The 23,251-nt window shown below is 37.8% G+C and overlaps 1 protein-coding gene across 2 annotated transcripts in view; it reads left to right on the forward strand.

Moving 5' to 3' along the window:
- The first annotated feature begins 17,185 nt into the window (after positions 1-17,185).
- Positions 17,186-23,251, forward strand: part of RAB3IP (RAB3A interacting protein) — a 50,510-nt gene continuing 44,444 nt past the window's right edge. Inside the window, exon 1 of one of the 2 annotated variants that reach the window (XM_082666629.1) lies at positions 17,186-17,322. The gene's annotated coding sequence lies outside the window, so the exon portion shown is untranslated. Of the gene's footprint in view, positions 17,323-17,412; positions 17,435-23,251 lie in introns of those variants that run through there. The other variant, XM_082666630.1, reaches the window with a different exon arrangement.

Genomic DNA, 23,251 nt, shown 5'->3' on the forward strand with positions numbered 1-23,251 from the left:
GCTTGAAGTGTTCATTGATACGAAAAACACCACCTCGTGGGAAATTTTACATGTCTCCTACATCAGAAAACACCTTGGGTTTTAGGTATGTTTTAGAGGAAAACTGTTTTACCTTATATGTATATTTTTAATCTTGTAAATGCTTTGACATCTTGACAGTTTTGAAGGTAATGACCCCTTATGGGAAGCAACAGGGACTCCATCTGCTTCTCCTCTTTTCTAGGACAGCTCGTCCTCTTCACTGTCCAGTGCACTGCTATAGCTTCTGATCTCTCTGGTACCCTTCCCCCACTTTCCCTTAAATGGTTAACTATGGCATTTCTGAAATCTTCAATTTTCTTGACCTTAATAAGCACATCACTTTAAGAGTCAGCTAACACCTTTAAACAGTAGATTTTATTGTGTTATAGAATATGAAATATTCTTTATTCTTGGGCACTTTTGATTTCTTTCTCGGAGAAGCTTAATAACATAGACCTGCTGTAAAATAAAAATCAAAATATGCCTGAAACTATGTAAAATACTGATCAGACAAAGTAGGAAAGACAAAATTATTATTATTTTTAAATATTTATTTATTATCTTTTTATTGATGTATAGTTGATTTAATATAATAGAATATTATATTCGTTTCTGATATACAGCACACTGATACAGTATTTTTACAGATTATACTGCTTTAAAGGTTATTACAAAATAATGGCTATAATTCCCTGTGAAGTACAATATATCCTTGTTGCTTATCTATTTTATACATAGTAGTTTGTTTCTCTTAATCCCGTACTCCTACATGCTCCTCCTCCCCTTCCCTCTCCCCACAGGTAACCACTAGCTTTGTTTTCTATATCTGTGAGTCTGCTTCTGTTTTGCTATATACATTCATTTGTATTATTTTTTAGATTACATGTATAAGTGATATCACTTTCTCTGTCTGACTTATTTCACTAAACATAATATTCTCTAGGTCCATCCACATTGCTGCAGATGGCAGAATTTCATTCTTTTTTATGGCTGAGTAATATTCCATTGTATATATGTAACACATCTTTATCCATTCATCCGTTGATGGATACTTGAGTTGCTTCCATATCTTGGCTATTGTAAATAGCACTTCTATGAACACACGAGTGCTTGTATCTTTTCAAATTAGTGTTTTTATTTTTTTACAGATATATACTTAGGAGTAGAGTTGCTGGATCATATGGTAGTTCTATTTTTAGTTTTTTGAGGAACCTCCATCCTGTTTTCCAGAGTGGCTGCACCAATTTACATTCCTACCAACAGTGTACAAGGGTTCCCTTTTCTCCACATCCTTGCCAACATTTGTTATTTGTAGACTTTTTGATGATAGCCATTCTTACAGGTGTGAGGTTATATCTCATTATTGTTTTAATTTGTATTTCTCTAACAATTAGTAATGTTGAGCATCTTTCCACGTGTCTGTTAGCCTCTGTATGTCTCCTTTGGAATATGTCTATTCAAGTCTTTTGCCCAATTTCTGATAGGGTTGATTTTTTTATATTGAGTTGTATGAGCTGTTTATATATTTTGGATATTAACCCCTTGTTGGTCATAGAATTTGCAAATATTTCTCCCATTCAGTAGGTTGTCTTTTCATCTTGTTGATGGTTTCCTTTGCTGCACAAAAGCTTTTAAGTTTAATTAGGTCCTATTTGTTTATTTTTGCTTTTATTTTTACTTTTATTTTTTTTTTTGCCTTAGGTAACAGATCCAAAAAAATATGGCTATCATTTATGTCAAAGAGTGTTCTTCTAGGAGTTTTATGGTTTGGGGTCTTACATTTGGGTCTTACATTTAGGTCTTTAATACATTTCTAGTTTATTTTTGTATATTGTGTGACAAAATGTTCTAATCTCATTCTTTTACACGTAGTTGTCCAGCACCATCTATTGAAGAGACTGTCTTTTCTCCATTGTATATTCTTGCCCTCTTTGTTATATTAATTGACCTTAGTGAATGGGTTTATTTCTGGGCCCTCTATTTTGTTCCATTGATCTATGTGTCTGTTTTTGTGCCAGCACTATGCTGTCAGGATTACTGTGGCTTTGTAGTATAGTCTGAAGTCAGGAAGGGTGATACCTCCAGCTTTGTTCTTTTTTTCTCAAGATTTCTGTGGCAATTCAGGCTCTTTGTGGTTCTATATAAACTTTAGGATTATTTGTTCTAGTTCTGTGAACAATATCATGGGTATTTTGATAGGGATTGCATTAAATCTATAAATTTCTTTGGGTAGTATGGCCATTTTAATATTAATTCTTCAAATCCAAGAGCGTGGGGTGTCTTTGCATTTCTTTGTATCCTCTTCAATTTTGTACATCAGGTTTTATAGTTTTCAGAGTATAGGTCTTACACCTCCTTGGTTAAGTTTATTCCTAGGTATTTTATTCTTTTTGATGTGATTTTAAATGGGAATTTTTTTGCTTTCTCTTTCTGATAATTTCTTGTGTATACAAAAACAATAGATTTCTGTATACTAATATTGTATCCTGCAACTTTAATGAATTAATTTATTACTTCTAATAGTTATTTGGTGGAGACTTTAGGGTTTTCTATGTGTAGTATCATGTTATCTGCAAATAGTGACAGTTTTACTTCTTCCCTTCCAATTTGGATACCTTTTATTTCTTTCTCTTGTCAGATTGCTATGGCTAGGACTTCCAATGCTATGTTAAATAGAAGTGGTGAGATTGGGCATCCTTGTCTTCTTCCTGAATTTAGAGGAAGACTGTCAACTTTTCACTGCTGACTATGAGGTAAGCTGTGGGTTTGTTGTAAGTGGCCTTTGTTATGTTGAGATATGTTCCCTCTATACCAATTCTGATGAGAGTTTTTATAATTAATCGGTGTTGGATTTTGTCAAATGCTTCTTCTGTATCTATTGAGATGATCATGTGATTTTTATACTTCCTTTAGTTAATGTGGTGTATCACATTGATTGATTTGCGAATATTGAACCACCCTGGCATCCCTGGAATAATTCATGGTGTATGATCCTTTTTATATATTGTTGGATTTGATTTGCCAATATTTTGTTGAGGATTTTTGCATCTATATTCATAGAAGATATTGGTCTGTAATTTTCTTTTATTGTAGTGTCTTTGTCTGGCTTTGGTATCAGGGTAATAGTACTTTTGTAGAATGAATTTTGGAGTTCCATCCTCTTCAATTTTTTGGGATAGTTTGAGAAAGATATGTATTAGCTCTTTTTTATATGCTTGGTAGAATTCCCCTGTGAAACTGTCCAGTCCTGAAATTTTGTTTGCTAGGAGTTTTTTTTTTTTTTTTTTCAAATTACAAATTCAATTTCACTACTAGTGATCGGTCTGTTCAAATTGTCTGTTTCTTCTTGATTCAGTCATGGCACTTTGTGTGTTTCTAGAAATTTGTCCATTTCTTCTAAGTTGCCCAATTTGTTAACTGTACATAGTATTCTCTTGTGATTTTTTTCTTTGTGTACAGACCTTATTTGTTAAAATACCATTACATTATGCCTCAGGACAAGAGCAAAGACCATCCTCTGCAGAAACTTAGGAATTATGTACAGAATTTTACAGGACAGAGGACAACACTTTAGCTGAAGCCTGTCTGCTGACCAGAGAAGGGTGTTCTGAGTGGACTCAGCAAAGAAAAGGAAATCAGGCAGGGAAGGTAAGGTGCCCATCTGAATCAAATTTCAGCTGCCATCAGGGCAAGTCTTGTGATGGTCACAGATTGGAGGCTTCGTTTTTTGGAAGGTTTGAGTACAGCACAAGAGTTCCATGTGTCTTTATGGCTACACCCCAGGCTGAGGTCAATGTCACTCAAATTCCTGGCCAGCCAAACTCTGGCAGCAAAGAGTCCCAAACTGAGGATCAAGTTCCTCCGAAAGTCATTCCTATTGGTAGCGAAGTGGTAGACGCCCTGAAGCCGATCTCCCACATTGTCTGGAATTTTGGGAGCTTCATTTGCCGAGCCTTGCAGCGGTCAGGCCAACCCCACTGGAAGCCATAGTAACACCTCCGCTCTCATGATTTTTTGTATCTCTGTGTTATTGGTTGTTACTTCTCTTTCATTTCTTGTTCTGTTTATGCAGGTCATCTCTCTTTTCTTCTTGGTAAGCCTGGCTAAAGGTTTATCAATTTTGTTTATCTTTTTAAAAAAACAGCTCTTGGTTTCATGTATCTTTTCTATTGTATTTTCGTCTCTATTTTATTTATTTCCTCTCTAATGTTTATGATTTCCTTCCATCTGCAGACTTTGGGCTTTGTTAATTCTTCTTTTGCTAATTCCTTTAGGTGGTAGTTTAAGTTATTTATTTGAGATTTTTCTTGTTTCTTGAGGAAGGCCTGTATTGCCATAAACTTCCCTCTTAGAACTGCTTTTACTGCATTCCACAGATTTTGGAAAGTTGTGTTTCCATTTTCATTCGTCTCAAGGTATTTTTCGATTTCCTCTTTGCTTTTTCATTGACCCACTGGGTTTTATTCGCGTGTTGTTTATTTTCCACGTTTGTGCTTTTCCCGTTTTTCTTTCTGCAATTGATTTAGTTTTATACTGTTGTGAAAAAATGCCTTATATAATTTCTATCCTTTCAAATTCGTTGTGACTTGTTTTGTGACCTAGTGTGTGATGCATCATGGAGAATGTTCCAGGTGTACCTGAAAGGAATGTGTATTCTGCTGGTTTTGGATGTAATGTCCTGTAGATATCTACTAAGTTTAACTGGTCTATTGTGTCATTTAATATAATACCACTGTTGCCTTATTGAATTTCTGCCTGGATGATATATCCATTGTTGTAAGTGGGGTGTTAAAGTCCTCTCCTATTATTGTCAGCTTCTCCCTTTATGTCTGTTAATATTTGCTTTATATATTTAGATGCTCCTGTATTTGGTGCATATATGTTAATGAGTGTAATATACTCTTCTTTTATTGATGGCTTTATCATTATGTAATGCCCTTCTTTGTCTTTTGGTATAGTCTTTGTTTTAAAGTCTATTTTGTCTGATATGAGTATTGCTACTTCCGCTTTCTTGTTTTTTCCATTTGTGTGAAATATCTTTTCCCATCCTTTCACTTTCAGTCTGTGTGTGTCTTTAAGTCTGAAGTGAGTATCTTGGAGGCAGCATACAGATGGGTCTTTTTTATCCAATCAGCCATCCTATGTCTTTTGATTGGACCAATTAGTCCATTAACATTTAAAGTAATTATTGATAGTTATGTACTAATTGCCATTTTATTACTTGTTTTCTGGTTGTTTTTGTAGTTCTTCTCTGTTATTTCTTCCTTTTGTTTCTCCCCTTGTGAATTGATGATTTTCTTTTGCAATATGCTTGAGTAACTTCCTTTTTGTTTTTTGTGTATCTGTGTAGGTTCTCACCAGATGTCCTCTTTATTTCTTTGGAATAGTGATGTTCCTATTTTATGGATAATGAGGCACTCATATGAGTGTGGCCTGAATTCTCTCCTGGTAATATTCAAAATTACTGATTTTTTAGGATAATATAAAAAGAGTCCTTCAAAATTATTTAGTCACTATTAATAAAAATGCACATGTAGCCTACAAAAACTAGGGATGACTCACAACTTTTGGCTAGGCCTTACTCAAAGCCTCATAATCACAATATGATGGAAATTTCAAGACCCCCAAGACACAGACTAATTAAGAGTTTATATTGTTCATTTACTCTTTATAAAGTATTATGGTAAGCAATACTCAGATATTTCTTACACTGCTCCCACATCATTGCCTCAAGGTCAGATTCTATAATTATCTGAGTCATCTGGGCCTTGAGCTGGCATTGCTGGCTCAAGCAATTGGTGACAGATGCCCATTCCTTGCAGCCAAAAGTGTCTGCCTGTCTGGCAACATTTATCTCACATGGGAATGATGTCAGAGTATTTCTCGTCCTGAAAGATATTTACCTAAAGCAAAAACTCGTTGATTAATTTTGATTATGTTAGTGACAATACTGTTATGTATGCAGCTGAACAATTCCTCAGATGTCTGGACTGTATTCAATAAGTATATCCTGAATTTCTACTCCAAATTTATGTTACTGATAGTTGCTATCAGCCTGAATTTCAGCAGTTTCATGAAAGGAAGCTATGTGGACAGAAATTTAGGACAATTTTGTGATTCATATGCCACTTCTCAAATTCTAATTGTGCCTTTTTTGATAACACAGTTTCCTTTTGGGTCTGTGAAATTAAATTCCTTTTATAACCAAGCTGCACAGATAGGAGAGATGCTTGGTAATCCAAACACATCTTGAGGTTTGCACATCAAAAGCAGCTGCAGAAACTTAAAGTATGGTTCATATTCATCAAAATATGTATATTCTGAAATTTGGACTTTATTTCTACCAAAATAGTACAGCAACTCCTCAAATCTATAATTCCATTAAGCTCAGAGAAGTTGCCATGAGCTCAACTTACATGGCTGGTTTGAGCCAGAGATCTTCACTTCCTGAAACAAAAGCCATTCCTTTCCCCTGTGGTTTCAAGCTCAGTACATTCAGATGTTTCATCAGACCAGAAAGAAAGCACAATCTCTTGGGTCCCTGCATGTTGAGCAAGTTGGGCCTCTGAGAGCCCTTTCATTCACCAAAGTCCTTGACCTCAAAACAACTCTTTAACAAGTTCCCATAACCTAGCCTTCTGATTTCATTAAAATAAACCCCAACTGTACACACTGCTTTGTCTTTGTCCAGTTTGGTGATGGTTAAGAACACAGGCACAAAACATATTGACAACCATGGTAACTTCCTTTTTTACACCAGGAAAAGAATATTTCTTGTACAGCTCAAGTCACAAATTTGCCTGATGAATGATGCAAGGAGCATCAGACTTCTCCTTTGTCTTGAATTAGTATCAAAGCATCCCTACCCCCTCTTTCATTTACAGGTACCCCACCTATAAAAGACATCCATGTTTATACCAGACTTCTCAAATTCCTTAGTGGCAGAGACAGCCCTTGAAAAGGTCTGTGTTCTAGCTAATCAGGGTCAGTTAGGTCACCTACTTTATAGCATTCCAGTCCATACATTTGGCACGTGGACTGTACATTTTAAATTTAAAATAAAATAAATATTTTTACATTGTTGTTTAAGTGTGTGTGTGTGTGTGTGTGTGTGTGTGTGTGACAGTGGTTTTCAAACTTTTTTTTGTTTAATACATCTGGAAGTTCAATATGTGAAGGAAATAAAAGAGAAGCCAGTTGTACTAAAAGGGGGCTGAGACACAAAATCCCCAGGCCTGTTTGAAGCCCATTTTGATGCATAGTCAATTTTTGTGACTAGTCCCTGGGTAAATGAAGAGAAGATATATTATTTGCATATATATATATTTATACCTTTATATAAATGTATATAAATACATATATATGTATGTATATAACCTACCATATTAATTATGTTACTTAAGTCTTCTCTATCCTTACTTATTTTGTTATTTTTTATGATGTGATTAGTCATGGTTTCTGTGGATTTCTTCTTGAATTTCCTGTAATTCTTGCCTTATGAATTTGAATGCTATGTTATTTGGTGCATGGATGTTCCTACGTGTGACATCTTAATTTTTCAGCTCACACTTTATTGTTATAAACAAATAATCTTTGTCTTCGTCTCATTTATTGCTTTTTCCATGAATTAAGCTTTGTTTGAGATATAATTTTGATCTTGGCTTCATTTGCTTGGTATCCCTTTGTCTATTTTATTTTTGTTTTAAATCACTTTGTTTTCATTATCTTACGTATATAGCACATAGTTGGGGCTTGGTTTGATATTCCATCTGGGAAAAGTTTTCAATTAATTGGTAAATTTAATCTTTTTATAGTTACTGAAATGAAAATTATGTTTTATTTTAGTCTACTTGTCATTTTTTGTTATGATTTTGTTTTATATAACTCATTTAATTTTTTGTCAGTATACGGCCTGTATATTCTCTGTATATGCATGTTTTTTGAACTTGAAAGGCATGTATTTTTGCTCTAGTGGATAGCTTAATAACTTTATAACTGTTACTATTTTTAGATATTATTCAAAGCAGAGAGCAGTATATTCCTGTTCTTCCCCTCCCCATTCACTAACTATACATTTCTTTGTAATGTTTACCTTATTTCTTTTCTCTTTCATCTTCTGTTGGTTGTTTCATTGCTATATTGTCAGGATTTTAAAAAATTTACTCTCTGTTCTCTGACCATAATTCTCACATTTGCTTTAGACTTAATTCTGCAGATAAGTGGATTTGAGGATCACTGCCAGCTTTTTAAATTTTTTTCAAAATTCATGGTTGGCTAAATTTCATCCTCTACTAATGTCCTATAGAAGGGCACATGAAAACCATATTGCTTGCATTTTCAAAAATGTTGTCTATTACATTTATACTTGAACAAGTTTCTCTGGTATCAAATTCTTGGATATAAAATCCTTTGGTTCAGATTTTGATTTTTCCCCCCCTTATAGAGATCTTGATCATTTTTAACTAGCTATCCAAAAGATTTTCATTAGCTTTGAAATCTGTTAACTTTACTAGATTATGTCTAGTTTGACTATTCTGTGCCATTTTTTTTCTTTGGGATACTATATGCCCCTTCTATCTATAAATTTAGGTCCTCTTATATTTCTGGAAAGTCACTCAAAATATTTATGTAAGCTTTTTTTTTCTGTCTCAATATCTAGATTATTTTCTTGGTTTTCTTTCTTAATTATGCATATACTGACTTTCTTTTGTCTCTCTAACATTTACATAATTTTCTTTCTAATCCTTTAAAACTGTTTATTTCCATTTCATTTTACTTGCTTTTCTCAATATGGTATTCCCTGACTCTAAAAATATTTTATTTTGTTTTTGTTGTTTTCCTTAATAAGTGTTTATTTTCCTTTGTGCTATTTCTAAGTCTGCCTTCATTTTTGAGATAGTTTAATTTTGTTTCCTCCCACTTCTTTCAATTCATATTTGAATTCCTTTTGTGGTTTTGCTTTATTTTAAAAAATTTCAAGTGAAGAGAGTTAGGAAAGTTGAGTTAATCATAATTGTCAGTACTTGCTACATTAACAGTTGACTCATGCAAGTTCAGCCTTATTTATTTCTTCCTTTTTATTCATATTCCTATACCCCCATAGGCAATCATTTGCATATGTTAAATGTGCATCTTTCAATGTGTTTTTGTTATATGTGTATTGTTTTTATGTATATACTTTTTTAATGAACATACATGGTAATGATCATATATCTTTATTTTTCACTTAGCATTATGTTTTTAAGATCCATCCATGTTGCTTTGTGGCCCTCTAATCAGTTGCTTCTAATGTGGCATAAAACTCCATGATGTGCATTTACTACTTTTTACTTATTCACTCTCCTGGTGATAGTTACCAGAGTGCTTCCAACTCCCCGCCACCACAAATAACCCTGCTGTCTTAACCCATTCGGGTTGCTATAACAAAATACCATAGAATGGGTAGCTCATAAACAGCAGAAATTCATTTCAAAGATCCTCTTCCAAGTTGCACCCTTAACTTTTAAAATTTATGGCTGTACATTTGGTTAAAATTTTCTTTTGCTTAATGGCAACATTTTTTAATGAGAATTTTAATTTGCCATTTGTTTCCTATTCTCTTCTTTTTTTCTTACGGTATCTTTGTATGCTGGTTCCTTTTTGATTGACTACTCATCTTTGAAGGAAAAGTTTTTCAAAATATGCAACTTACCAAAGGTTTATGCTGAGGAGGGGCCTCCCCAAACATGTTCCAGCCCAATAGGAATTCTCCTTATGACACAAAGTTTATGTGGATGAGTTCCTTCAGCTTCTACTTCTAAGAGAAACTGGTGGTTGCAGGGCTGCTCACATTGCAGAGTCCATCTTGCCTCAGCAACAGAATGCTTCCTGCATATATGGCATGTCTGAATGATTCCTCTTCCAATTGTGCCTTACCTCCTTCTCTTTCATAATAAATCAAATTGAGAGGAGGCATTGCTGCCAATACACATACTTGATTCCCTTGTTTCAGATGAAGGATTTTTGGTTTTGCCCCTAAGTTAAGTCAGTTGTTGAAGTGTATTTTGTTGATGTTTTCTGAGATCTGTAGCCATCGACATTTTTTATCAGTCTTCCTGTCCTTCACTGTACCTCTGCACATATTGTAGTTTAGGGTTTCAGGTGTCTCCTGTTTTCAGTGAAAATGGATTTTGCATTTTTGTGGGTCATTATCTTTGCTACTGGGTAAGTTCTGAGAGTAGAAGGACTTGTAGAAGATGCTGTATTTACTCCACCATTTTAATTCTGGATGTTTCTCCATAATACAATTTAAAAGTCACTGTTTTATGTATATATTATGTTATCTCACTGTTGATTCTTGAAGTTTAGCATTATAAGAATTGCTTCCAATGTTTGTTAAAAATTTCAGTAATTAGGCCCAGTCCTCAAAGATTCTGATTCATAGGGCCTGGGCTAAACAAACACCTCAGGTGATTCTGATGCTGGTGGCTCACCAACCGCATCTTGTAGGCGGCCGCTTAATAGTATTAACTGCCTGAATTACAAGGGCATTTGCGTGAGAACTCTTGGTATATGTAGTAGAAAAGATACTGTTTTTATAAATAAGACTGGCTGAGATAACATATGTAGCGCTAGAGAAGTACTGAGGCAGGGATGTTTTCTTTAGAGAATGGAGAAACATTTTTTTTCCTACCTCAGAAATATTATGTGATCCATTCAGTTGAGTGGTATTTAGCACACTAATTATAGGCAATAAATATTGATGAATGGCAACATCAAAATAAGGCATAGTTTAATAGGTAGAAAGTCTCAGACTCCCCAAAAGTGACCCAAGAAATACAAGTTATCTATAGTTTATGTGACCAATCAGGCAAGTACTCCCTTAGGGTCAACTTAACCATATGGTGGATTATCTGTTAATTTGTGGACGTGTTAGATACAGTGCATGTAACTTCACCCCTCTTCCTCCCCCCACAGTATTCTTTGTGGCAGACTGCTAGTTCTCCATTTTTCCTGGGCAGATGACTTTCAATGTAAAGACTACATTTCCCAGCCTTCCTTATAGCCATGTTTGGCCATGTGACCAAGTTCTCATGAACTAATGAGTCCTCCTTTATTTTTCTTCATAGCGTGCCTCATTACCTATCATGTTATTATATATCTATTCCTGTATTGACTGTCTCCTGCACTAGAATGTAAGAGCCATAAAGGCCAGGACATTGTCTTATTCTCTGTCATATTCCCAGCATCTAAATCAGCATTTGGCATGTAAGGGACACTCAGTAAATAAGGGAATGAATGCATAAAAGAATTACTGCAAAGATATAAGGATTATTAGATATTACAGGACATGTGGCTTCCCAGTATTCCTATAATGAGGATGACTAATAGGCCTCATAAAGGATAGTTTATTCTGCTTTGGGTTACCAGTTGAGCTTGAATAATCACTCTCCCTGAGTACACTTATTTTCAAATTCATATTTTCAAAGAGAAGGGAATTGACTGGGTTTAACTCATTCAACAGAATGAAGGATCCCAGATGTGGATCCCTGTTGTTGAAGGTTGACTTTCCTCATATCCATTCTAAACACACAGGGTTGCTTTTGGCTCAGGTAACTATACAGGTCCAGTTATAAATGGTCAACACAGCATGGTTGGTTTCTCTTAATTGTATACTGGCATGAGTCTCGGCAACCTTGCGCAGAAAGACCATCTATCCTCACAAGAATGTGGTGAATATTGCTGGCACTCCCAGGCTTTCAAATGTTGCTTCATGGGAAGTTGTTTGTGCTGTATTACATGTGTTTCACATGTATTTGAAAGCATTTTTTAGATGTCCTGTTCTGAAGTGTCAGAATGATACAATGAAAATATACAGACTAGTATTCCAAAGACCTGGATTCAAGACCAGCACATATTAGCTCTGTGACTTTGAATAAATCACCTCATCTTTCTGAGTCTCAGTTTCCTCATTTGTGAAAACAGGTGATGAGGTGAGATGACTTAAAGGTCTCCTCTAGCTCCAATATTTTATGACTTTGTAAGTACTTTTAGAGATTTCACAGCATAATTGTGAACATTCCCAACTATATCAAACATCCTCTCTTTGAATGTAGATTTGATTTTTTGGAACAGATAAAATTTATCAGAACCAAGTGTTTTAATACTATATAAGACAAATGTAGATGGCAATGTTTTTAAGGCTTGGAATTATCATGCTTGCCTTTATTTCCTGTATATTCATTTGCAAGTGGCAGAAAATGCAACACAAATTGGCTTAAGCTAAGAGATAATTACTGGCTCATATAACTAAAAAGTTCAGCGTCTCCAGCTTCAGTCACAGCTTGATCCAGGAAGTGAGATAATGTCCTCAGGACCCACACTTGGTTTTCTTATCTCTCAGTTCTGCCTTCTCCCTGTTAGTTCCATTCTCAGGCATGTTCTCCATTGGGTGGCAAGATCACTGCCAGCAGCCTCAGGCTTACATTTAATCTTCTCAGCAATCCTCATAGAAAGAGAGATTCACTTTTCTCAACAATTTCCCATAAGTCTCAGAATTGATTTTTATCAGCCGTGCTTGAGTCATTTGCTTATCATGAACTAATCACAGAGACCAGGAGGATTCTCTGACTGGTTAAGCCTGGGTCACATGCTCACCCCTGAAGTGGCGGGAATTCAGTTCTACTTGAGTCACATGTACTGAATATGGTAGGAGGGTACTTCCCCAAATAAAATCACTGCGCTGATCTCAAAAAGGTAGAATGATGCTGAACATTAGAGAAGGAGGGTGCGGGGAAAGAAAGAGGGGAAGAGATCTACTCAGTTGTTGCATTTGACAAATTGATCCTTTGAAATGTTTCCCCTTTCCTGTTTTTTTTTTTTTTTTTTGCAGTATAGACACTCACTATCTCGTAGTAGCTTCCTAGTAATTTCCTTGCCTTGAGTCATCCCCCGCCTGCCCCTGCCCCCGCCATCCCAAGTACATTCTAGGCATTGCCACCATGTTATTCTTCCTAAAGCACTGGTTCGATCATTTCACTCTCCAGCTCAAAATCTTTCAGGAACTCTCTTCTGACTACTGTACTGGATTCCATATTCTTCAGTCTGGCATTTAAATCTTCCACAATCTGGCTCCCACATATTTCCAGGCTTATCTATCTACCTATGCTTGTCCCAGGTGCACTGTTCACCATCATGTTTTCCTTACAATGCCTTTGCTCTATTTGTACGTTCTACCCTATCACCATTTCTCCCATCCTAAGTGTGATATCAGATGATGAGCCAGATACTGCAGGTTGTTTCCAATATCTGTTCTCCCCTTTTTCTTTAGTATTAGAACCATTGATTTCTAGCTGGACACATGGCCACTCAATAGAGACTATATGTTTCAACATCAATTATAGTTAAGTGTTGACCAATGTGGTGTAAGTGCAGTGATGTATACAACTTCTGCAAGTGTTTCTAAATAGAGGGATGTTCTCTTCTGCCCCATCACCTTTCTGCTGCCTGGAATAAGGATGTGATGGCTGGAGCTTGAGCAGCCTGCTTGATGGTAGAAGCTGCATCTTCAGGATGGTGAAGCCACAAGATAGAAGGAGCCTGTGTCCATGATGATGAGAGAGCCACCATATCAACCCTACACTGCCTACACATACATGAGAGGGATACACTTTATTTTGTTTAAGTTAGTGTTATTTTGAGTTTTTAACTGCAACAGAAACCAATCTTTCCATTAAAATATGTTACTTAGGAAAATTTTCTGGTGGCCAATAACAGGAATCCATTCAAAGAAGAATGGGGGAATTATTTTAAGGATATAGGATTGTTTTCAGAACCCATGGGCAGGGATGAAAGAAGACTCAGGAATAGACCTGAACCTGGGACTGAAACATTGTGGGGAAGCTAGGAGGTCTTCTCGTTGTGTCTCATCTCTCCTTCTCTTCCCTCTTACTGCAGATTATTTATGTATCTGGTGTAGAGAAGCAGTAAATAAATATTTGTTTAATGGATGGCAATTTGTGTGTCTGTGAAATAAACTGGATCCAAAGCCAAGTCTCAAAACATTTCCTTATAAATATGTAGCTTGTTAAAGTGACTCATTTGTAGGGGATCATACATTTTAGAGTCTAAGCCCTTCTGTCAGCCCTTTCTCTCAGCCCTCTGATTTTTTCAGTTGCCTATTCTGACATCAGAAAAAGGGAGTGAAATGCAGAGTTGTGCACAACTGATCTCATGAAAGATACATTAAAGACAACTCTGCTTTGTACAGGAGTTGCAAAAGCAAATTTTTATGTGACACAAGCACTGGTCCACAAGTAAGCATTTTGCTAGACAAGGAAATGAGAGGTTATTTTTGGTACATTTTTTTCCCTAACCAGCTTTTTTGTTTGTTTGTTTGTTTCATTTTGCATTGTTATTATTTACTGTCTAGGTTCTTGCTTTTACCTAGTTTTTGCCCTTGAGGGCTTCTTATGTTCTTGTCAGCTTATTGATATGTTTCATAAGATGTTTTATATATTTAATCTAGCATTTGGTGGGAGAATCAGCCAATCTCTCGTCTGCCATACAGCTGGACACGAAGCCCAGTGTGTTTTTTAAAAGCGTTTTTAAAAAAGTTCATTTGTTTGTAGATTCTACCCTGAGTTCTGAAGACCAGGGCCCTAACTCTGGTGGTCCAAGCTCCCGATCTGTAAAGATGAACTACCTTTACACCTACATCAAATTGCTTTTTATAAAAGGCTTATGAGATAATTAATCTGAAGTCAGTTTGAAACCAGAAAGTACCATGTAAACATACAACACTTTCTGAACTTTGAAAATAAAACAGAGGCAAACGAGCAATAAAAGTTGTAACTAAGGATAGCAACCTTAGAATGATTTGTTCAATTTAAAATATTTAGATATTTGCAGTCCTTTGTTTTCTGGCCCTTGATATGGATGGGAAAGTCTGAAGGTTAAAAAAAAATATTACTTTATTTGACATTAATTATATAACTTATATTTTAGTGAAAGAAAAAGAAGGCAAACCTGAGCACACTATAAAATCCATCATCATGTTTTTAAAGTTTGTGAGGAGTCTGTTACTTTAGTATATGGCTGAGCAATCTAACTTAGGATGCTTACAACGCTTTATGTATTTTGCAGGCTGAGATTCTGAGTGTACAACATTCTGTAATACATCTTGGTCTCTGTGCTGCAAGGACACTAAAGTCCTACTACAGGTAACTACTCAGATAGCTCTTCTCATTCTCAAACTGTGTTAGCAGGTGAAACACCTCTAAGTCCATTCCTAAGAGCCTTGTGGATGACAGGTGGGCCAACATGGGACTCGGGCCCATGGCTACTGCTCACTATTTCCTGTAGATGCATGATATCTTAGGTCCTATGTAGAACACAGCATAGGGCCTGTCCTCTAAACATTTATATACCAAGACAGTGTATCTACATGTATATCATTAACTCATTCTGCATTTTCTGAGCCAGTCCTCCTACACGTCAGGCTTTGTTCCTGTTCTCAAAAAGTTCATAAGGAAATAGACAAAACTACAATTACCATTCTATGTGATAAGTGCTAGAAAGAGATAAAGTGCTATAAGAGTACAGTAAAGGGCACCTAGCCCACACTGGGGTGGGATAAGGCTGGGTGGCAAGGAACAGGGAAGGGTTCACAATGGAATTGATGCCTGGGCAGAATAATGAAGGATAAGCAAGAATAAGCTAGGTAAGGAAAAGATGGAGGGCCAGGGCATAACAAGAAAAAGGAGCAGCATATGTAAAGACAGCATGTACGAAGGAGTATGGCAAGACTGGAGAACCCAAGTAGTTTGCTGTATGATGAGTTTATTTATTTCACTTAGTTGTTATTGACACATTTGTTTTCTTCACTATGTTTGAGTGCTTGGATGATGGAGATTGTGTGTAATGGTTTCTCTCTTCCTATGTCTAGCAGTAGGCACGTAGATTGAGCATAAAAAATGTTTGATGAATGAACGACATGGTGTAAGGGAGAATAGTTAGAAGTCCATTAATGAGTAGGGTCATGTCTAGTCCCAGTGAATAACAGATGGGGTAGATTTAAGAATTATTTGCAAAATAGGATGGATAGGACTTGATATATTGGAGATGGAGTATAAAAGAGTAAATAATGACTTTCTAGGTTTCTGTTTTTATTATAGGTGGATGATAATAATGATGTTATTAATAATAGCTAATATTCATTAGGCACTTTGTGTCATGAAGTACACTAAGTATTTCACATATATTAAGCCATTTAATTTCTTAACGACTTAGTTACGTAGGTAATCTTATTATCCCCATTTACTGGAGCTATTAGAGATCAACTAGCCCAAGGTCACTGACACAGCTAGTAGGTGCCAAGCTCAAACCCAGGAATTCTGATTCCTATAGCCATCCACATAACCTACTCTTCTTTACTGCCTCTAATAAATGTGATCAATATACAGAGCAGGGGTCCTACTCAATACATATATCACACAAATTGCATGTAACTCTTTTACTAAACATAGAGACACATACTATGATGTGACTGCCTCTTTTGGATCAGATTTTCGGAAGCCTGGTTTGTATTTTCACGTTTCCTCTCTGGAGGACCTAAAGTGGGGTGGAAGTTATCAAAGAGTTGACACAAAAGATGAGAGAAGGCAGGTGCAGAAACGACATTTTCGAATGCTCTAGCAGCTGCTAGAATGCTGGAATCTAGGTTCTATCAGACTACCCCTCCTCCCATCCATCCCCCCAGAGACAACAGACACGCACGAGCGCACCCACACCCACACCCACACACGTTGTAAGGTACATATGCACGCCGTGTGTCAGGTTGGTTCTAGCTGTCCTCAACTCACATCGAAGGTTCATTTTCCGACTCCTGGAAAGCCCAACACACTCGAAGTGAACCCGAGACCGCCTGTCGAGCCCAGGGCAACAAGGCTTAGCGCCAGCTCGCCCTGTTCCCAAGGAAACCGCCCGCTGAGGCACCTGGGGCCCGCGCCGGGCACCTGCGAAAGCCCCGGCTGTCGCCAGGGGGCGCGGGAGCGCGTCGGCCCCACCGGCCCCACGCCCGCCCCGCCCCCATCCCCGCCTTCCCTCCCCGGGGCCGGACCGCTCCCGGCTCCCAGCTCCGCTGCCGGCGCAGGCGCAGTCCCGCGCTCCCTCGGCGGCTGCCCCCCGGTAGTGCACCCGCCGCGGCTGAGTGTAGCGGCGTCGGCCCGCCGTTCTCCTCCGCCTGTGACTCCTTCGGCGCGCGTTGTGTGCGGTTCTGCGCGCGCCCCTGAGCGCCGGCCGCGGCCGCGGTGGGTTAGTCAGGTGAGTGCATCCGCGGGAGGGAGAGGCCCGGGGCGCGGAGCACCGCCCCCCTCGGTGCCCGCGCGCCCGCCGCCCGCGAGTCGGCCTGGAGGGGCGGCCGCGGCAGGTGCAGGTGAGGGCGCGGCGCGCGGAGACCCGGCCGACTGTCCTGGCCCAGGGAGCGCGCTCCCCCGCCTGGGCTCGCGGGCTCCGGGACCCCGGCGGCGGCGGCGGGGGGTCGGCGCTTCGGAGCATCTGGGCGCCCCCTGGGGCCGCTGGTGGGCGTCGGGCGGCGGCGGCGGCTCGTCCCCTGTCCTCCGGGCCCCGGCGCGTTACTCATTAACTGCGCGGTTCCGAGCGCTGAGGCTGGGAGCCCGGCGCCCGGTTACCTGTCGGCTGGGCGCGCGCGGCCGGGAGCTGGGACCCCGGGGTTGCGGAGGGGGCTGTAAGGAGAGTTCGCGAACAAGTCTGGAGGCCGGCGCTGGACGGGGCGAGGCAGTAGGCGTGGACCGGAGACGGCGAGCGGGGCACCGAGTCGAGGCGTAGAGGTCACCCTCGGGAGGTTTCGGCGAAACCTGGTGGGCAAGAGCCGGCACCCGGGATCGCGCCTTAGGAGGCAGCTCAGTTCAGCCTGACTTTTGTTTCGGGGAGTTGAGGCGAGCTGCACAGACGTAATTGTAATTACACAGCCCTTCCAGCGTGGATAACTCGCTCCGACCGCCCGGGGAAAAGAGAGCTTAATGGACTCTGGAAGTGATGGTGGTAGGTGGAATCTGCAGCACGTGAAGAGTTGTCAGTTGTTATGGGATTTAAAAAAGAAAAAAAATCTGTAATGGCTAAAGGGTAAGGTCTTGAAAATTAAGAGCGCTCAGTTAATACTGATTCCGAAGAGGCAGTTTAGTTTCGTGGAAATGTAGCATATTCCGAGGATACCTGTTTCCTACTCTTCTGTTTCCCCCTCCAACTTATCCCTTGCAGGGTAGGGAAACAGCCATGTAATCTTTTGCCGTGGAATGATTACATAATTGGAGGAGAGGCCGATAAGAGGATTAAAAACAAAACCGTTCTATTGTAAATCTGTTGAAAGACCTGGTTTCTGTTCATTATCCTCATTCGTATTTTGTTGTTCTTGCCCTTTTAAAGAAAAAAAATGGTGAATGGCGCTTCAAGGAGAAAAGAGGCAGAATAGATTTGTAGACCAATCATAGTAAATATTTGATACTGGTAAATATTCCACCAGTTTTATGGGGCCTTGTCCTGTTAACATTTGCTATTTATTTACTAGTGCCGTGCATTTTGATAGGACATTTCATGTTTGGACAGACACGTATCCTAAATATGGTTTATGTGATATAATCCTAAAGCCCTTGTGGAATGTATAGAAATAAACTTAGCAGTTATACAGTTTTACTACAGTAGCGTATGTCTTACTATTAGAAGAAAAGCCTTTTCATTTTTTTCTTTTTCCATTTCAGTAATATTATATATTGGTACATACCTTTGTGAACCAAAGTGGATACATTTAGTATAACTCTTCCTTGTGTGTTTGGCGAACACCTATCTGTGGTATGGAATACCTCTGACTTTTCACCAGGATGGATATTTGATGTTCAGCTGCTTTGTGAATTTGCTAATTCGTGGAGTTTCTAATTAGATCCAGCTGTACTTTTTGAATTGGTGTAGTTATGCATGTGCTTCCTTTGATGATATTATTTTCCTTTAATTTTCACTAAACCCTCAACCTCTGCAACACATGCATAGACACTCTACAAATAATTTTTTAAATTGAAAGAGTCTTAGAAGACAATCTACATCATCATCTTGTTTTTTGATATGGCAGAACAAAAACTGGTAGGTTACAGTAGTTTCACATGTATTATTGTAGTTAACCTTTTTCCCCCTCCCTTTCTGAGCAGGACTCGCTGAACCAATTTTAATGAAAAACTGTCTATTTTTAAAGTTTTAGCTCCATTACTTACCGTGCATATGACCTTGAGTAAAGCATTTAACCTCTGAGCCTATTTTCTCCATTTGTAAATGGATGTAGTGTTAGGTTGAACCATATGAATTTGCCAGTATTCAGCTGTTTTTAATATGGCTCAACCTAATATGAACTTCATAATGGTGGGATGAGAATTAAATGAGATACTCCACGTGGGAGGTGGAGGAGAGGAACAGATGTTAACGTAACAGTGTGCCATGCATCCTGCTTGTTACTTCAAGTACCTTGACTCCTCTAGTCCTCAGCACATTCCTGGAGTATAGATGGTGTTGTTGCATGTTACAAACCAGGAAATTGAGGATCAGAGAAGTGAAATAACTTGCCTCTGGTTACTTAGTTGTCGGTGGTTCTATAGCTGCCTAATGGCAGAGCCAGGATTAAACACTGAGAGTGACTGCCCCAAATGGAACTCCTACCAGTTTTGCTCCTTCCATTCCTGAACTACACCTTCTGTAAAAGAGCTTTGTGACTATAAGAAGACACATAGATGAAAAGTGTTATTATTATTTGTATTTCTGGTTAAAAAATATCCAGGTTTTCTGATGATGGTGATAACCAGCACTGCTGGTACTACTACGGAGTCTAGAGCTTATGGTGTATCAGGTTCTGGTGTAAACACTATGCCAACTCATTTATTCTCACAGTGACCTAGGAATTAGGTAATACTTCATCCCATTTTATAGTTGGGAAGGTTGAGGCACTGAGTGGTTATGGAGCTTAAGGTGATGGATGCTTAAGGTCAAAGCTAATTAAGTGAGGGCACTAAATTAGGAGTCTGGTAGTTTGTCTTTGATGTCCATGATCTTAACCACTACACTCTACTACCTCTTCATGCATAGGTTGTAATACTGAAGAATTGGTTTTAATTTAGCTTTTATGAGATACTTAATATTGGTGTAATAAGTAATTCTTAATGTATCACTGGAGATTTTTAAATCAAATATTCATTGAGTATCTACTCTGCAAGTCACAGCGGGGGTTAAAGGAAAGACTTTAAGGCATCTGGAAGGTGGGCTGTGTAATCATTCCCATATCTTTTGTAAGTTCCTCAGAATTTAGAAAGCACTTTCACATATGTTGTTGTTGTAATTTTAATGAGTGCCAGATAAGACACAGTGCTAGAATAGTTGGAGAGTGGGGAGGAAGGAAGGATGAGTTGGTAGAGGTACTTGCGTGTTGAGGGAAAGCTTTGAGGATATTCTGAGGGGAGTGCACCTTTTCAAACTAAACCTTTGCCCTATATAGTGCTAGTCAAGGTGTAGTTCAACAAAGCATAGTAAATTGGTTACTAAATGAATTACCTAAATACACCTGATATCCTAAAATAAAATATCTGAGGTTTTGAAAGCTCCTTTCTAGCTAGTTTCTCTTTTTTTTCCTGTACTACTGCCCTTACCTTTGCCATGTAGTACGTATCTTTTTTTTTCTTTTATGCTTCCAAAGCATGGAGTATATGCCTCTATTTTGGTATTTATTTTGATATTTACATTGTTTGTAAACGTTCGTTGACAATGAGGTGTCTTTTTCTAGTGTACACATGCTTTGGAGGCAGGGCTTTAATTCATCTTACCCTATTTTATAGCTTTAGCATTGGGCCTGGAACCCAGTAGATACTGTGCTGTTTGGTGATGGATGGTCAGTGAGAAAAAATGTTAGGATGTATTGAAATTGATCTAGCAGTAGAAATGGAAATGAGTGTTCAAAGTGGGAATTGAGGGGACTAAGGGAAGGGGAGGGGTTACTTACAACAGGTAACATTAACTTGCCAGCTCTGTTTCCCTTCTGCTTTCTCTTTCAACTTAAAGCTAAATGAGGTAGTTTCATAAGCTTCAATTGTATATAGAAAAAAGTGAAAAAGTAATATTGATTTATCTTAGGATATCAACAACACGAAATTCCATAACTATAACCATAAGCTAAGATTACTTAGATCAGAGGGAAAAGAATGGAAATTATTGAAATAGTTCAAGTTTGAGAGATTTGTTGCTTATAGTTAACACCTGTAAAGGAGCATACTGATGATAGCTTAGAACCAATTAAATAAGTGAATTGTCATTTGATGTGTCCAGATAATAGTATTGAGTATTTGTTTGTGGGCATCTGATTGACAGATCAGGATAAAGTATAAAAGAACAATTAAAGTAAGTTAGAAAAAGAGTAAGTAAATGTGCATTAATTAATTTCCTGTTGGGAAGAGAATTACATTTGAACACTATACCTCAGAAGGGCTTGTTTTCCCCCTCCTTCTCCTTTATCTAGGATAAACAAGGATCCCTTCTGTTTTGTAAGACAGACTCCTTTCTGTGCTCTTGTTATTTTCCCCATCATTTATTCCTTTTTAGGTCTTTATAAATATTATACATTTGTGTTATGCCTTACAATCTTTAGAACATTTTTACATTGACAGTTAAGCCATTTGATTTCCTCAAATGTAGGCAGGGGGGATAACACCACTGTTATAGATGTTGAAACTGAAGCTCAGAGAAATTAAGTGACTTGCCCAAGTTCACACAGCCAGTTAATAACAGAATCTGAACTAGAAAGAAGGTTTTCTGAAGCTCGTTTGATCAAATGCTCAGGTTTCCCCAAACTTTAAAAATTGAGTTTCATCAATCTTGCTACAGGGTACTTGCTGTTTTATCTCTAATTTTTAAAGGTGGCTGGGAGTCACTACCTCTACTCTTTGCTGCTCTGCTATTTATTCCCTCTCTAAAGAGTCTTACTGTTTATTTATCCAGTCAATATATACTTCAGTGCCTATTGAATATTTAGTTGACATATATTCTTACATACATAAGATAAAGAGGCTTACACTTTTAAGAAGAAGAAACCTGGAAAACAATTATTTTTTACATTTTTGTTCCAAGAATTTGTAATTAAATACAGTGTTAGTAACCCAGTAAGTTCTGAGAATTTTCTGAAAACCTTTAATTTTAAGAATCTGCAATAACTAACATCTCTCAGTATGTTAGGTTGTACATTTAAATCCTGTGGAATTAGTAAATGGAAATTAATTTGTGGTCTGTTTTAATAAGAGTGGGAAGAGTGTGAGCTTGACAGACCACCTGACTAATATTTCCCTTGGGTTATGAATTAAATTCACACTTATAAACATAGACTGCTTCCTAAAATGTAAATGTGAAATTTTTTTTTTTTTGCTACAACCAAAATGTTAGTTTGGAAAACCAACTTTATAATTATAGGGAAAGTTAATGAGAAAATTATTTTTTATATATACACCTTTTTGTTTTGTTTTTTTCTTCCTTTATATAGTATTTGAATAAATCTCAAAACTTTCTAATTATTGAGAATTTAAAATACAATAAGTAGATGCAAAAGTATGATGAACCTCAAATTTCCCATCATCTAGCCCATCAGCAACAGTCAGTCCTGCCCCATATACTTCCCTGTATTATTCCCCCTCATGTACTATTTTGAGCAAATTCCAGGAATTGTATAATTTCATCTGTAAATATTTCAGTATGTATCTCTAAAAGATAAGGGCAGTTAGCTACAATACTATGACACACTTTAAAAAATTAACACGAATTCCTTAGTATCAAATATCCACACTGTTTTTGAATACATAAGGCCACTATAGTAAAATCAGGCTTCTGTTGATTTTTATTTATATGCTATTCCTCCCCTCCCCATCAAGAACTATAAGGGGCTGAGTGAGTATTTATTTTAAACCCCAGCAGGGCAGCAGAATAGATAAGGAAATGATGATAGCAAAGAGAATATAGGAAAAAACCCAGAAAGAACACAAAGTAATAGCAAATGCTCATTTCAATAGCAGTGCATTAGAGAAACTTTAGTTTTTTCTTTCTGAAATTAAACAAGCGTTCAGAGATTAAATAGGATTCTTCTATTTGGATTGTTCTCTTCTTACGGTTGGTTGGGTAAGACTGCCTTAGAGATCCTCTGTCTTGATGTAACCTTTATCTG

Source organism: Grampus griseus (assembly GCF_964374135.1).
Source record: "Grampus griseus genome assembly, chromosome: 11".
Taxonomy (NCBI): Eukaryota; Metazoa; Chordata; class Mammalia; order Artiodactyla; family Delphinidae; genus Grampus; species Grampus griseus.